At 39.1% G+C, this 18,194-nt stretch overlaps 1 protein-coding gene across 1 annotated transcript in view; it reads right to left on the bottom strand.

Moving 5' to 3' along the window:
- Positions 1–15,573, bottom strand: part of tln1 (talin 1) — a 64,928-nt gene extending 49,355 nt beyond the window's left edge. The window contains 1 exon segment of the mRNA XM_018667797.2: positions 15,395–15,573. The gene's annotated coding sequence lies outside the window, so the exon portion shown is untranslated.
- Between the last annotated feature and the right edge of the window lie 2,621 nt (positions 15,574–18,194).

Below are 18,194 nucleotides of genomic sequence, written 5' to 3'. Positions count from 1 at the left end.
TGATCTTGCAATTTCAAGACTTCAAGCTAATTTAACCAATCCCCATATAATTTGTGAGATTTATTATTTATTATCTATTCAAGAATTCAGTCAAGTTAAGAGAGAAGATCACTCATCCACAGTAAAATGAAGGAATTCTCTCCAACTTGTCCAATCACCATTCTTTTGTGTAGGACCTCTGTTGTAAGCCCAGATATTATTAAGTCACTTCTCACAAATATTTTACAGGCTGACTCTAGTCCTATACTCAGGCTGCAGCAACATGTCTGGAATGACTTTATAGCCTCTGGCTGTAACACTGCTTCTAGCTCTTCTCTGTTGGTTATTTTGTTTAGAGGGTTTCATCAGTCTGTCATAGATGAAATAACATCTTCATTCAGTTTGCTATTTTAGTTTGGAGAGGGGCAATGGAGAGATAGGGGGACAGGGGTGTGGTGAGTGGTTTCATCTCCAGACAAACTTGGATCTCCCTCTACTCTGGAATGACAGGGTTCTTGTGAGATCCCACTCAGATGTCCTGATGTCATTTCCTGTTTAAAAATGCACTTGGAAGCCATAAAAGGACATTTCAGACATTTATATCCTCCCAGCTGTGATTCAGCTAGGAGCACTGGATCCTGTCTGCAGCGAATGGAGGGTGTGCTTAAGGAGAGATACAAAGTGACTCATGTAAAGCTCATTCAGCTCTGTATGTTGCAGGTAATGTAAAATGGTCTTCTGCCTTCAGTGGCAGTCTATTATATATATATATATATATATAATATATATATATATATATATATAAGGTCCAAAGATCAAACAACCAAGGCTACTTCAACCTTCCACTCTGATTAGTATCAGGTCAGGGACTGACAGATAATCCTGTTTCAAAACAGACTCTGGAGACAGAAAATATACTATAAATGCTTCCCACTCCACCCTGACTGAAAGAGGAAGTGCCGAGTCACAACAGTAATTACTGCAGTTACTGAGAAATGAGGAAGAGAGCAAAAAAGTCCACAGCAGCCAATCACAATCAGTTTGGCAGGAACACACCACAGAACAACAGAAAAAAATGAGTTCATGTATTTTCCTGAATAATATCAAAATGTTTTTAAAAAAATGTAACTCATATTCTCTGGCATAAACGAGGACAATTAGAAGAGGTTAAGAAATGATTAGCACTTGAACTAAGAAGTTCAGTTGTGACATCAAATCAAGCAAGTCTCATTTCCAAAAACATCACTTGAGTTCTTCAGATGTGAAACCATGTTAAAACGTATGCAATGCATGTGTGCAACTCAATCTGTGGCTCATCAGGTCATTTTCTTAACTTCTACATTTTTACAGTGTAGTATATAACAATATTTCTGAGGTGAATATGAGTTCAAGTCATCTTGCGTAATATAAAATGGAATTTAGGAGGCCAGTACTGATATTGATATTTGAAACTGTCTCTAAATGCCCTCAAACAGATCTTTAACACCCTTTATACTGATATTTTGTGCTATTCAACATAACTAGAAACAAAAAAAAATTTTTTAAAAAATCCAAAATTTAAGAAAACTAAATATTTAATTTATGTTATTTACCTAATTTATGTGCACTCTTTTCATTTCAGCTTGGTGAGTCTATTGCATTTGTGTCACTTACAGTCACATTTCCCAACACTTCCCTATACGTCTCTGTAAAATGAGCATCCAAACAATACAAATCATTTCCACAAACCAAAAAGCCGCACTTCATCACTTCATGGATACTTCACCTCAATGTGACCTAACAAGTGACTATTCCTATTCAAATACAATATGAATGAACAACCACAAAACACAGACGGGTATCATTTATTGCATGAACAATGGCATTTCATTTGTGTTGCAGTGCCCTAGTACTGTACATAACATGTCACAGATATGACTCACTGCAACTACACTGCAACTTGGGTCTTGCAGTTGAGAGTCGAACCTGTCTGACCGCTCCTGTTTTCTTGACCCATGCCCAGAGCCCAGTGACTGTATGATGAAAAGACAAAAAGAAGACATAAATTGTAATAAACTCAAACTGTCTTGAAATGGAACTGAGCCATAATTAATGTTACTAAGTGCAACAAAGGTCTGCACACACATGAAGCATCAAATGTGGCTTCTAGCAGCGCCATCACATCATTAGTGCTTTAAGACCTCTTAACTGACTTCACTTATGTCAGTCCAGTCCATAAAGTGACAGCAGTTAATTGTCATCCTGAAGCCACATCCCCCCTGTCTGCAGCCATCAGATACTGTACATTTCAGTTCCTTCAGGCCACCACACTGGAACTGGAACTGTCCACCCAAGGAATATTAATAGCTTATCTCATCATTCCAGAACAACACATTTTACTTTCACAACTGCATTCCAGGGCTGATAAGTCCATTGTGTGAGACTGTAGCTCCTCTGCCTACAGTCTCTACTGTAAACATAAGCAAATTCTCCAAAGCTGTTACAAGTATATATTAAAAACACCATTGCAAAAAATGAATATATCAAGGAACTAAGATCTATTGATAAACAGGAATACTGAAGTTTTAAGTGGTAGAGGAGCCGATATGCTCATGTCAGGTACAGTGCACACATGAGTAAAGATATGAATCAACTGAAGCATAACGCAACATTTTTAACTGTGCCTGGTCCAAGTTGGTCTGACTGAGATATACAGCAAAGGCGCACTCAGGCACAATCAAAATATCCTGTATTATCAACACTGTCAAGCACTTCTTGTAACTGTGAATGTGACCGACTTATCAGTATTCCACAGACTAGATATATGTGGGACTAAAGCATTAATAATGACAGTCACATCCAGCTGGCAATCACATCGGCTCTGCCCTAGGCTCTGGGCAGGATGTACATACTAACCTAATGATGGTGAAACTTCTGAAAAACAAAAAGTAAAGTCTATATCAGAACTGCAACTATTAGTTCATTAAATGATCAGTCAATTGGCAGAATAAATACAACTATTTTGAAAACTGATTAATCATTTGAGTATTTTGTTCAAACAAAAACTGTTGATTTTAGGGTTTCATGTGATAATAAACTTTATATCCTCAGGTTGTGGACCATCAACATATTAATAAAATAATTAACAGTTGCAGGCCTTGCTTGAATTCTACCTGATACTTAATACTGTAGACGCCACTCCACAAGTCTGACTGATCAGGATGCCAGTGTCGATATGAGCCTGCGTGTTTCACTGCAGACAATGGGAGTGAAATATGTCATACTTGAGACGTAAACCATAGAATTACCTGCTGAACAATGTAGTAGTTCAGCGCAGTATTTATCATGTGTCTGTGACATGAATTATCCACAGCGATCTGAATCAGTGAGTTATACAGTGCAAGTGCATGCTTCACAGAAACTAAGGTATCTAAAAGTAGTCCCCAGTACAGGAGGAAGTGAATTACCAGAAGTGGAAGAAGTACTCTGGTCCTTAATACCCCAACAGCATAACATTCACATGCAAAAATCCTCCATTCAGCATTTTTCTTTTGTCTTCTACAATATGGAAAAATAAATGATATCAGGCAGATATTACATTCCATTAGCTGGATAAGATAAATGAATTCAGGCTTTGTATCTTCAGTATCTATTGGTTTGCAGTGACAAAAAGGCAAAAGAACACCTGTCCTCTCTTTTCACTTTAAGCATACAAGTGTTGACAGCAAAGCAGTGTAACACAAGTGAAAGAAGCTGTGGTAGAGAACAGTTCACAATAAGTTCACATTAGTGCAGGGTACATGCAGCTCTTTGCAACCAATGAGTTCCACTGTCTCTGTTCCCAGCCACACTCAAACTTCCTGTGTGATTGTGACCTTAACCAGTCTGCTGCAGCCCTGCTGCCTGCAGCCCTGCAAGCAGGCTCAGCTTTACTAATGCATTTTTTTAGCTCTCATATTTTACTGTCCAGTTAATACACTGACATCACAAGCAAGGAAAAGGAAGCGGACACTGGATGAATATATCAGGGTAAACATTAGTACTGTTGCTGCGGTGCTGATAACTGTACACACAGTTTTAATAGATGTAGCTGTAACACTACTAATATTTGAAAATAATATTTGGTTTGACATCACTCTGCTGCTGAAGCAAGTCTTTTCACAGATGTGTCAAAGCAGAGCAGACACAGCTGCAGCTCCAAGTAAATAAAGGCTACATTTCATGAAGATGAGACAAAGAGAAAGCACAGACAATTGTCCTTATTACAGTGCTCAGTACTTGGCACACCTGAATCAAACTGAGCCATCTGTCCATGCTGTTAAGTCCAGCTGTTACACTGTCAAAACAACCTGGTTTAAAACATGTGCAACATAACACCTCCACTTTGAACTGCATGTCATTATTTGTACAAGAAAAAGAATTTTAAAAAATAAAAAAGTAATCACAAGAGGCCTGGTCTGTTTATTAATGTCAGCTATATTTACTCTTGGTCTTTAAAAAGATACTTTATTCGTATACAGGTATCGGATTAACCATCAGAATCAGTTACAACTACATGCAGCCAACAGAACCAGTCAGATTTTGTAGCAGCTGTGATAAAACATATCACAACTTCATGTTTGAAAACTGTTCATCTATAACGTTTGTGTTCATCCCATCTCATTAACTTCTCTCACTCATCAACTGTGAACTATCAGCTTAATGGATTTTTTTTTTAAGGAAATGCAAGAGTATTTGCTCACTTTTTAATCTTCTATCGCAGTAAACTGGTTCTCTTTTGATTGCAGTATGTCAAATTGGCCTTTCCCCACTATTTTCTGACATTTTACAGGCTATATAATAAAATCTTTGGTAATCTACATGATAATGACAATAACTGTTAAGTCTCCACTCGTCTTGCAACAAGAGGCATATATTAATACTTTTTCTGTTGTATACCACTAAAAACAGGAACATGACCTACTGTATAGAAGCAGCATCAACTGAGGTTTAGGGTAGTTAAGTTACACCATGTTACAAAAAACACAAAGAAAAAATAAACTTCATCCAACTGTGGTAAATTAGCCTCTAATACACTAAACATGCCCAGAAGTGTGAATTACAAAAGTTATTATAGCTGCTTCAGTTTCAGGCTCCTCGTACTGTTTATATTTATATTTACACTGTCATGACTTACTGGAATAGTTGAATAGAACAGAACAGGGTTGCTGTTAATTTATTAGTAACACTTCTGTTTTTCCTGCTGTGACAAGTCAAAATGTCGACTGTAAAAAAGGACGATGGGGCACAACAGGACATAAACCAATGTTAACTGCAGCGTGTTATAGTGGAGATGCACTGCCTCCCTGCACCATTCTATTACTGAATGGAGCCTCCCTTTGCTCTCAAAACCCGCCTCAGTTCTTCGTGGCATGGATTCCACAAGATGTTGAAAACATTCCTGGTCCCTGTTGACATGGTTGCGTCACATCATTTCTGCACATTTGTCAGCTGCACAGTCACGCTGCCAGTCTCCCACTCTACCACATCCCAAACATGTTCTATTGGGTTCAGATCTGGTGACTGAGGAGGCTATGGACACATACTGAGCTCACTGTCATGATCAAACCAATTTGAGACGATTTTTGCTTTTTGACATTACCTCCAGCATTGGTCATGCTGGAAGTAGCTGTTAGAAGTTCATGCTGTTGACATAAAATGTCTGTTCTTGGCTGACAGGAGTCGAACTGGACATGGTCTTCTGTTGTTGTAACCACAAGGTCGGACATTTTGTTTATTCTGAGTTGCTTTTTGGCTCACCACAATAGTAAAGAGTTGTTATCTGAGTTACCATAGCCTTTCTATCAGCTCCAATCAATCTGATCATTTCTTTTGACCTCTCTCATTAACAAGGTATTTCTGTCTGCAGAGCATCCAGAACTGAAGGGTTTTTTTTGCACCATTCTGAGTAGTAAGACTATTGTGTGTAAAATCCCAGAAGATAAGCAGTTTTGGTGATACTCAAACCAGCCAGCCTGACTCCAACATTCATACCATATTGAAAGTCACTGAGATCCTGGAGGGCTGAGCATTCCACACCTAGGCCTTCACTGGTGTCCTAGCTGCATTAAGCCACCTCTTAATACCATCATTATGATGTTACGGCTATAGAAACCATCAACAATATACAGAAACACAGTATAACAGAACTTTGCACAGACAGGCATGTCATGTAGCCAGAATAAATGTCATTACTGAAACAATGCTATAAAAACCCAGTTAACACAATTCATTAGGTCTCCAAACACTGCAGCCACAGCTGAGCCACACACATCATCTCCAGCAGAAGCATCTGGAGATATTTTTTAAAATGAACTCATAAAATCCCAAAGATGTAAACAATAAAATATAGGTAAAATGCATTTTATTCACTGAAACTGCTGATTATTTGTTAAGTGGACATTCTCAGCCCTAAAGTGAATTAAAAAACGTGAATTAAAACGACTGAGCAAACTCGACTTTCAGCATTAGCCCCATAGCGATAGAAAAAGACACAAACTGGAGCTGTCTTTGTCCATATCACATAGCCTTGTTCATTAAGTTGCGTCCATTAAAGGGTCAAATTTAAATCTCAATTCTCACAATTAAACCCTGCTCATATAGAAGACACTGTAACCGTTCTTCCACTTTAACATAGCCAAAAAAAAAAAAAAAACAATAAGAGAAGAAGAAGAAGAAGATGATGATGATGATGATAATAATTATGTTTAAAATGCAGAAATCCATCACAGATATCATTTGCCACAACTGACAGTTGGGTATATTCTAAAAAAAGCAGGTGTGCACAGGAAACCAGAAAATGACCAAAAGCTGGTAGACCAATGAGCTCAAGTCTTGTGGATGACTGGAAAATCATTTTTATGCTAAGATAAAACACTGTTATGACAGCAAGTCAAGAATGCTCTCCAGGAAGTAGGCGGGCATGTTTCCTTGTCACTGATCAAGAGACTTCATGACCAAAACCTCGGAGGATTCACCACAATATGCAAACCACTGGTAAAAACAGAAAGGTCAGGCTGCAGTACCCATACAAAAGGAAACCAATGGAGTTCTGGAACAAAGTTTTCTGGACTGATTAAAAATTAACTACCATTAAAATGATAGGAAGAGGAAAGTGTGGAGGAAAATAAAAGGAACCGCTCATAATCCAAAGCCACTGCCTCATTCATCAAACATGGCCGTGCTTCTGATGCAGGATGATGCATGAAAACTCACTGAATGACATTTCATCAATCAGCAGTTCATTTAACAGTCCTGAACATATGGCCGAAGCAAACAAAGACCTTCTCAGGGTGAGGATCTGGAATATCATAAACTATCTGCGTCAATCACCTGTTCTCAATCCAACTGAACATGAAGACCAGGAAGATTTACTTACGAACCCTTAAACTTCATATACTATGTTTTTAGAGGGATATATCTCCTACACTGTTCTATTTCACAGAGCATATACCTACTTAAATTGAAGATGAGACTTTTTATTACATACTACATTTTAATGTAGCATCCATTATTTTTATTTCAAATTTAATGTCTGAATCACAGGGCCCAAAAAATGAAAAACGTCCAAATACTATGGTCTGTATCACCATTAGCCTCATATGTGTGGAAGCTACAGATGGGGAGTAATATTTAATGAAGACCTGAAATACAGTTAAAGGATTTTTAATTGTAACTGTTTTTTGCATTTTGCACAACTTTTTCTCATCACATATCAGCGTACGTACAGCTTTACAAATTAAAAAAAAAAAAAGAATGTGTGTGCATGTACAAATGCGTATTTCTGTCTTTGTGCGTACATCGTTTTATTCGGAAATCTACTTATTTTTATGCATCTGGCCCCTGGACCTCATGCATCCTTTAAATGAGGTACTAGTACGTATTTAGCAGGGCAACATGAGCCCCAGACTGTAGAGCTGCTCTGCTGCCTCCAGCCCTGCAGAGGAATTCAACTGTGCATTCCTCTGGAATACCAGCATCAGAACATGGAGACAGAGGGAGAGAAGAAAAAAAAGAAAAGGCTTTATTCAGCCTCATGTCACTGGCAGCCAGCACAAGAACTAAATGCAGCCAATCCCAGTGGAATACAGGAATGTGAAGACGGAGAGATTCTGTGGCAAAGGGAAGATAACATCTCATCTCCAATTTGAAACTGTTTTCAGCTTCAAGGAAGTCAACCAAGGCTGGCTGGAGTATAACATATATATGCCATTTCCTGTATTCATTTACATTTATTTAAATGTAACAATTCAAACACTGAAATTAAATGAGTTATTGCACTTTATATAACATTTATTAGTCAAACAAACTACCATTATAATGGAAAGTGGAAATTTCTTTATTATTAGAGCACTAACTAGTGACAAGGTCACAGAACTCATTTAGTTTGATGCACAGATGTTTGACACTTTGAGTGATAATGTTGTATTTTTGCATCTCAATATTTTATTGCAGTGTCTTTTCGAGATAATATAGTTATCACCTTCTTTAGCCCTGGGATGAGTAAACATAGTAGTGAAGTGTTTAAAAAAAAAAAAAAAAGTATATATATATATATATATATATATATGATATTGTGAATGTATATTAGAATTTTAAAATCAGACATTATACAGGATGCAAATCTCCAGAGCAGTGAGAAGATTTAGCTGAGGATATCAAGTTCATATTAAAAGGTACAGTGTTTCAACCCTAGCACAGAATGCAGGACTCGACGTCTAGCATTGTACCCCACCTCTTGCTCCCAAAAGAGTAGAGTATAAACAACAGTTCAGCTCAGGAAACACCATCCCCTCTGTAGGCCTTCTGAAGCACAGTCTGTACTGTACTTGTCTTGCATTGGCTCAAAGTGACTGCTCAGCAGTTCTGTGTCACTATAAAGTGGTCTGTAATGTTTTGTGTCCCACAAGACACAGTAAATAAGTCATTGCTGCAACACTAACACCTTGCTTGTGAACAGACAAGAAAACACTGTTTAAGTATCAGGTTTAAGACAATTTACAAGTCTCTATGCAAAGGGAAATGAAGTAGTTTCTTACAGCTACTCCCTACACCACAACCAGTCTCTGTGTGCATAAATAAACCAGAACACTCATGTCAGCAGTGCTGACAGGCCAAAATGGAAAAGGATCCATGTGGATCTCACAACAACAGTAAAACAGTCATATCAAGCATCAAGCTTCTTATAAATGTATCTAATTTCTCAAAAAAAAAAAAAACCTTACAGTCTCATATGATGTTTAAATACCTCTGGAGAGTCCTCATTGGTCTGACTGAACTCCCCAGGCATCTGACACAGGCTCAGGAATTGGCTCAAATCTAAAACAAATGATTTCTTGTACCGGAGGAGTGGCAGCACATGTTGTCTTGACCAAATATGGCTGAAGGAAAATACCACAGTCTGATCTCTGCAGCACACTGGAATGAAAAGCAGGTTTCCTTAACTGGTGTGAGAGTGGGCCATGACACAACTCACTGACACTTATCCAAGACAGCTTTTACTCTACAGGCTGGCTATGTGTGGCAGGTGGATTAGCAGTCAGGTTACTAAAACTACTCAGCCTCCAAGTCCAACTGAATGACATACTGTACTCATTGCAGGCTCCATTGGAATTTACATCCCATGTAGATTCATTTAAAAGCCAACCAAATACTGTAGCTGTTCAGGTATATAGGTTGAAACCTACATGTGAATACACTGACACAGCCTGACGGACTGTCTGATGATATCACGCAAGTCGTAATAGACACCCAATTTATGATTTGGTCAGGTGCCAACATGTAGTCTGTTATATCTCTCAGCCAAATCAGGGCAAGATTTTATGACACAAAAATTTACAAAATTAACACAATGACTGTCACAAAAATATTTTGCTGCCTGAACATGGGATAACATACACCACTATAACATTATGACCACTGGTGGATGAAGTGAATAACATTGATCATCTTGTTATTGTTATTAACATAATGTTCTGCTGAGGAACCTTTGGTCCTGACACTCATCTGGACGTGACTTTGTACGTACGACCCACCTAAATATTGTCACAAACCAAGCACACACCCCTCCAATGGCAACAACACTCCCCAATGTCAGGGGCCTTTCCCAGCAGGATAATGTTCCCACCACATAACAAAAACTGCTCAGAAATGTCTTGAGGAACACGACAAAGAGACCAAGGTGTTGACCTGGGCTCCAAACTCCCCCGATCCCAATCTGATTCAGTATGCAATACGTGCTGCAGGGGGCGGTGAAAGAAAAACCACTGAGGTCATTCAAATTTTAAAAAACTTCTTGTTGTATATCGTCACATTGCCATCCATCAAGTTGCTGTGTTAGCCAATCTCATACATGCATGTGTGCATGCAAGCCCATTTCACCAACTTCCAAGATCAAATTTCACTGTTTCACCCATATATGAGACAACAGTAAAAAATGTCTGGCTGGATGCAGCCTTAGTTTGTTAGTAACAGCAGGAAAAAGATCACTCCATCAGCAGTATTACAATAAGATGTCATTCTTTGGTGGACCATGGAAATCTGAACCTGGCAGTGTTAAGGATACCTTCATCCTGTCCTTTCCTAGCATTCAACACATGAAGTGCCAGACAGAGCAGAGACACAAAGCCAACCTACTCAAAAATAATAATACCTGATCGACATGGGGGGGGGGGCAGATATTAGATCACTATAAACATGAATTTAAATGTTTTTAAACTTCAGAGACTGTTCCTGTTGTGAATGAACAGAGGATGAACAGTAACATGCCAGTATTAACTTTCTTGTCAGTATTTGGTGTTATGTCATGTGATCAACATCAGGACCTGTGTTACATGTGTTTTTGTGACCACTTGCCCATCTGCACCCGCGCATCTCTGTCAAAAGGCCTGGGATTTTACACTTACAGAATGGGACTTCCAAACATGGCAGGAGGACTGGGAGCAGTGTATCACTGCACAAGGTGACTATTTTGACAGGGATAGCAACCAGATTTATCAGGTATGTTTTCTGCTTGTTACAGGCACAGTCTTGTGACTTTTTGATCACACCTGCTATGTTCATAAATCTCACCCTCTATCCTCCTCCCTTTGAACTGATCCACCCTATATCTTATATTTCCTTCCTGTTTGTCCTGAGAGTTTTTCCTGTTGTTTCTATGAGGGTCTTCATTTGATGATCTGGGTCTCACTTGACTTGTGCATGACTTTATTTCATGTTGAAATTCCTCTGTTGAACCTTTAATTTGGCTGCAGTGATGCAAAAGTATTCTCAGCATGTGTTCAGTACGCTCTTGGTGCGTTTGAATAATCAACTGACATGCCCTTCGGTACGACACGTTGGGTTTCACTCAAACAGAACTAATTTGTATACAGTGCTGTCCAATGTCAGAAATCACAAGGGTTTACAGAGCAACACAATGGAAGGTGGGGTGAAAGCCAGTCATCATGGAGAGAAGGGAGACACGTTTAAGTATGGAGAGAACCTCTCACATTTTCAGAAAGACACTCTCTCCTTGAAGACATACATATTGTTCACTTCTGCTGTTCACGTGAGAGGTTAATACCTTTCTCTCCTCTGCATGCCTGACCAATCACTGAGTGAAATGGGTGTGAATGTCAAACTATCTGTTTCACAGGATATAGCGATTATGGAACATATATACAAAACTAAGTTGTGCACTGCCTGCCTCAGATGCTGCGGTCAATCTGAAAGGAGTTCACTTGAAGTTTCAGAGTCACTGATGATGGTAGCTGAGATTCCCTCAAATGCTGATTATTTCTTTACACTCTTCAGCAGGTGCCCCTGCAAAGGAGGAGATGCAGATCTGGCTGCACTCTGCTGACACCAACAGTGGATCACAATGCAGGGAAAATTACTATGTCAACACTGGGAGAAAAAAACTCAACGACCAAACTACAGCCGTTTTCGTATATATATGCCATCACACATGCAACAAAGAACAACATTCCTCACCTACATTAAATATTTTGTTGGGTTTAGGTGAGGCAGTGGCACCTGCGTACAACGTGCAGAAGACTCTGCAGTAAGACAGCACTGCACGAGAGAGGATAGAAATGTCATCAACACACTGGAGTTGGGCCAATGTAAACGTTTTCATACCTGTCTGATAATAAGCCTAACATCAGACTTTTGGCACTAGCTGTCTTACTCAATTCAGCAGACGCTCCTGAGTGGAACATCATAGTATGTCTAGTCCTCCTGATGGCAGTAATGCACCTCTAAGCTGGTTTGCTGTAAACGAAGAAGCAGAGAATGAAGCAGCACCAGTCAGCAGGATGATTCTTACAACAACCATTTAACTTAACTTTTTGATAGCTGTGTTGAAATAGAAGGCCAAGAAGACTGTCCCCCTTTCACTATGGGTGCATCTGTGCAGCAATGGAGGCATGCAAATTAGGTCTATGTATTAGATGTCTTTTACCATGACTGCTTTTCCTGCAGGGTATAAATTATGCCTTGTCTATGTTTTTTAGATCACCTCTTTTGTCAGCTTCAGATCTGAAATGTTGCCTTGTTGGTGCAGTTTTAGTTTTATTTGAGGCCAAGTCTGCCATGTCTCCTGTGGTGATCACCCAAAAACACATGAACTTACTTGTAAACAGACACAACATGCACCATGTGCAACTTGCTGATGACGGCTACTATTTAATTTGCCAGAACTTATCATGATGACAAATGTTTGTGCAGCCAGTTTGTAAAATCAAACCAGTTCAGCTCCTACACTGGACCTGACCAACAAAACTGGAAATCAACCCAACTCTACTACACACCCACTTGCTCTCTGTGAATTCTCCAGACAATGAATGGCTCTATTCACACACTGGCTCAATTGGACATTACATGGATTTTATTTAAGGAAGCTGCCAGGGTAAAGTTCGTTTAATGTCCAGTTGAACTGACTGCATTTCTGCATTTGCGTTCGCAGAAAGACTACTTTCTTGTGCAACTGCAGCTTCAGATGGAACAATGAAGAAAGAAAATTACATTGTATGTCTACTTATGTTAGTGGTGAAACAACTAATCCATTCATCAACAGGAAAAACAGATCAACAACCATTTTGATCATCTCTTTTATCATTTAACTAATTTATTACACAAAAGAACCAAGTGTTCTATGGTTACAGCTACTCCAGTGTGAGGAATCTGATGTTTTTTTTTCTCCATTTGATCTCATTGTAAGGCTCTGGACAAATAATTAATCATTATCATTATTATTATTTCAATTATCACTCTATGCTTAAGAAATGTGTCACTATTTTCTTATATCTTATAGACCAAACAGTTAATCAAAATGTAAACATCATGAACTCTATCAATACCTTATGGCTGCAACTAACAGTTAATCTGTTGTTTATGTTCATGATAAATGATTTAAAGGTTTTGTTCACAAAATGTCAAAAAATAGTGAAAATGGCCCTCACATGCTCCTAGTGCCAGAGGTGATGGTGTTAAATTTGTCAGATCCAAAATATTAAAATATTCAATTTCTAATTATATAAAAACAGAGACAAGCAGGAAATCTTCAATTGTATTTGTCTTTTTGGATTATTGATTATCATAATTAATGATTGACAATTACTTTTTGATCGATCAACTAATCATTTCAGCACTAAAACGCTTACGTTATCTGCGCTTGTTTTTATAGCTATTTTTTAGTTCAGTTAGTTAATCTTTAAAAACATTTTCATTCAGACTTCCCACAGTGTATTTATCCAACTCTGAAGCAGCTTTTCTCTCCTGAGTACTAAAAACCCACAGCAGCATCATACACCAGCTTTAAACTGAACAGCTGAACATTTAAATGTCACAGAAAGTCACAAGGGAATTTAATGAGTTTCCATCAGTTGGACTGAAGTGACTACATGATGGTGAAAAACAAGTGCACCTGAAGATACTCTCATAGTTATACAACATTCATGAACATGTTAGATATTAACATGCATGATGGCCTCAAGTAATAATATTAGCTACACATTTGCAGCTGAGCAAACACAGTGAACAGAGAGCGAAGAGATGTAGTGCAGCATGTAGTAATATGCAATAAGAATCTGTAAGTGATGTGCCATGCTTCCTGCAAATGTTGTCACTTAGTCTAAATATGGTTTACTGGGTCACACCCGTGAAAAATAAAAAAAACCCTCAAACAGTTGAATAATGAATAACATAATGAAAATGTTATGTCTCGGCAGGAGGGCTGGGAGGGGTGTATCGCTGCACAAGGTGACTATAATGGAGATGGCAACCAAATGTATCAGTTACGTTGTATGTTGTGTTGTATGCATACCTGGTAAACAGGTGTACAGGAAAATTCAAAGAGTGCTGGATTCCTGTAAACTATCAGCACAAAGTTTAGACTATTAGAAATATAATGAAATAGAAATGACTGGATAACAAAATGTTGCAACAAAATAGACCTGGTTGTCATGTCATTAATAACCACTGCTCAAATCCACATCACAAGATACATGCAAGTCCAGGACTTGACTTTGACCTTATCTAAAGAACTTGAGACACTGCTCAGACAGACCTGAGACTTGACTCAGCCCCAAACATTTAGAAGAGATAAGGCCTCCTGATCATCCCAATCCACTATACACTGTAAAAACACTGTTATACTGTTTGATTTTTGGGGTGTATGTGAGAGTGTCCATACATTTGGAGGCACCCACATTATATGGACGACATGTAGTATGCCCTGCAGCACGGAGTACACTCTGTTATTAGGCCTCAGAGTCCTTCCATACCAGGCTCACTGCGCTTTCTGGCAGGTTTTCAAATACTACTCTTCCTGCCGCTAAAAGTAAACGTGTCTCCATGTAAATTCCCCATCACAGTGGTGAAAGAATTTACACCCGGAGGCTAGATTTTCTTGCTTGCTTGTCTGGTTGCTGGATAACACGCCCAAAACTCCGCTTTGTTACCGGAGGTGCTGAGCACAGTTAGGCTACTTCTTTAAAATACGGAACTCTGCCAGAGGAGCAAGATTTCACAATGCTTAAGAACATAGCTTGCTCGCGCGCACACACACATACACACACACCCGTCACCTCATCAAAATGCCAGACGCCCTAACTTATTGTACGGAAACTTGAGCAGGTCTCTTGATGGAGCAGTGATACAGCCCACAGTATTCTGCCCGGTATCTGACAGTAAAGGCACATTTCCTCTGTTACTGAACAACATGTCGTTTCTTATTCGTGTTGACAAGCCGGAGAGTTTTCACACACACGGCCGTCTATGCTGCTACACATTAGCAGGCCTGTGTCTGCGTACTTTTACCAAGTTTTTCTTACTTCCACATCGAGTCTGTGCTGACGTCAAGGACTTCTCGCTACAACGGTGGAAACTTTTCAAACTTAGAAACATTAAGTCTGACCTGAGTGCGTCAATCCACTCTCGCCGGCGGCCCCTCGAGCTCTGAAAACCAGAAATGTTAGCGATCTTTTAAAGTATTCCCCGATATAATGCTAATTTTTAGCAAGGGGAAAGGCCAGATAGCGACTTTTTCTCAGTTCCCCTCCCTATCCGCTCTCTGCTTAAACTCCACCCTGGTGGGGTGCGTCGCCTTGCTGCGGGGCGGTGTCCCACTGCTGTGAAGCCTTCACTGGGCTGTAGCTTTGTGGCAGGCAGTCTTTTCTTCTCCCTCTCTCTTATTTTTAATTGTACACAATTTAAATACAAACTTTTAAGGTATAGCTCCGGTATACATCTTCAGTGTACATTGATGTTGAACAGTATTTAAGAGGAGAGGCAAGACAATAAAACAACAGCTTTTCTGTCCTTCATTCAAGGAGGCTAGATTTAGTTCCATCTGTTTATTTGGGAATTTAAATCTATGAATAAAATGTTTAGCCAACAAGGTCACTTATTAAAATCCCATATTTTCTCCTTTAGTCCTCCAGGGTAGCCTAGTAGCCTATCTGCAGATCTTGAAGCCAACTCTGAAAATCCTGCACAGATTACTGGAGGCAAATCTTTTCAAAGGTTCATATCCTTCTGACAGAATCCAAAGAAGTTGTTATCTCTCTTTTAAAAAATTGTGAGAAATTATTGGATGGGTAGATGCCATTCAGGAATTTTATTTATTTATTTATTTATTTTACTTCTTTTTAAATGTTTCATTTTTTACTTACTACAATGTGTAGGATTTCAGATATCTTTACTTTGGCGCCATCTGGTGGTAGTAATAGGGATGTGGCTCTGTTATAGTGGCTGAGCCCCACCATTGGGGAACTACAAATAAGAACAATCTGGACTGTGAATGCCTTGTATGCAGGGGTGGCAAGGCCAGACAATGACCCTTGGAAGAACACAGTGGTTGAGAAGCAGCATAAGCCTGTATGACTGAGTTCAAGTAGATGGATACTGACCCAGACGTCCCCTTAGACAAGCATTAATTACTTGAATTTGATTTGGGTGGCTATGGGTAGTGGATGTCAGTGAGCAGCAGTGACATGTGCCCTAAGCTGATCAAAGACCAGATGATCAAAGACCAGATGTCTTCTGGACCATCTGTAAGGGTTTCATCGTGCAAGAAGAAAGATTTGCCAGAGGGGCATTACAGTAGTTGAGGTGAGAGATAACCATGGCCTGTACCAAGTGTTGGGTGATGAGGCCTGATTTTTTTATGCTGTATAGTGGCACAACTTGGAGATGGATACAGTATGGTCAGGGAAGGATAACTAGTCATCAAACATGACACCCAGGTTTCACACAACCTTGGTTGGGGTGAGGGATAAAGGGAGAGTTTTGATGTTGATATTGTGATAGAGAGGTGGATTGGCTGGGATGTTCAAGAGTTCAGTCAGAAGAGGTTTAGTTGAAAGGTGGTGTTCCTTCATCCACGATAAGCCAAGATCCATGCCAAGACCATGGTATCATCTGGTGGGAAGTGTTTGAATGCACCAGTTTGAATGTGTTGGAAATGTTCCTGAAGCCAGTGAAGCATTAATCACGTGTGATTACTTGCATAATAGTGCAAGATGTGATTTGGAGGTTAGTATGGATGAGGTCCACCACACATGTAGTTCTCACTGAATGAACCCCTCCAAACTGTTATTTACAAACTCACAGGTCATTGAGTGATTTTCATACCAGGATAGCACTGAGTTCTATTGAATACACATCACCGATGTTGTTCTCCAACTTCAAAATTCAGGAAAAACAGGTAGACAAAGATTGCTGAGCATGTCATCTACCTTGCTCTTGACCACATAGTCTGGGCCCAGATGCATAGAACTCTGTGTAGATCTTGACTGAAACATGTAGACCTGTTCTTTGTGTTTGCCCAGTTGCTGCTTTATAAATCTCAGTCACTGTGGAACTGGTCGCTGAACTTCCGCAGTTCACCATAAATAGATGCAGAGATGCCCTTAAGCATCTGAGTAATATTGATAATTTAATTATTAAATGTTGAAAAGGTGATCAATGAATTATCTCCAGAGGTCATTTACAAACAAACTTTACAGACAGGGGAATAATGGCTTGAATGTAAAGAGAGTCTGACAGACCTCTCTTGTTGCACAGAAAATAAAAAGAATGATAAAGTTCACCTCTCATAAACAGCTTATAAATGAGCCTTTGATCAGATTACTTAATAAATTCAAAATTAAACACACAATCAATTTGTGTACTTCTGGCTCAGACCTGTGGTTTTAATAATCAACAATGTTTGAAACTTACTCACATCACTTTATTATTTGGGTAATGAAGGGTCCACACAAGCTGACCTATTGTACTTATTAATAATTCTATAACCTACAATAAGTTTTATTGTAAGTAGATAACAGATAGTATGTGAGGTACTGATTTAGCAGTGTAAGTGATCAGCAAACAGTGAACAGTGCTCTGTTTGTTTACACACCAAGCAATGTATTGTTTATCATTTTAAGTTTGATTTTGCATAGTATACAGTCTCCTTGTTTGAATCACAGCTGTGGCCAGTGTGCTAATGTCCACTAACTTTTAATGGTGGTATGAATTTTTTAGTGTGCTGTTTGATTCTGATTTGTGTTATTTTTCTCTAATGTGCAATACAGTGGGTAACAGTGAAAGTTGGTTGGTTGGCCACAGCCGATCTTATCACTCTCCGTTTCCCTCTTCTTAGAGTTTTAGTATATTATATGTTCTTAATGGTTGTGGCCTCTTCCACATATTTACCACTCCTGAATAATGAG

Source organism: Lates calcarifer, linkage group LG9, assembly GCF_001640805.2.
Source record: "Lates calcarifer isolate ASB-BC8 linkage group LG9, TLL_Latcal_v3, whole genome shotgun sequence".
Taxonomy (NCBI): domain Eukaryota; kingdom Metazoa; phylum Chordata; class Actinopteri; family Centropomidae; genus Lates; species Lates calcarifer.
The sequence above is the reverse complement of the archived record's forward strand: the minus strand, read 5'-3'. Positions and strand labels throughout refer to the sequence as shown.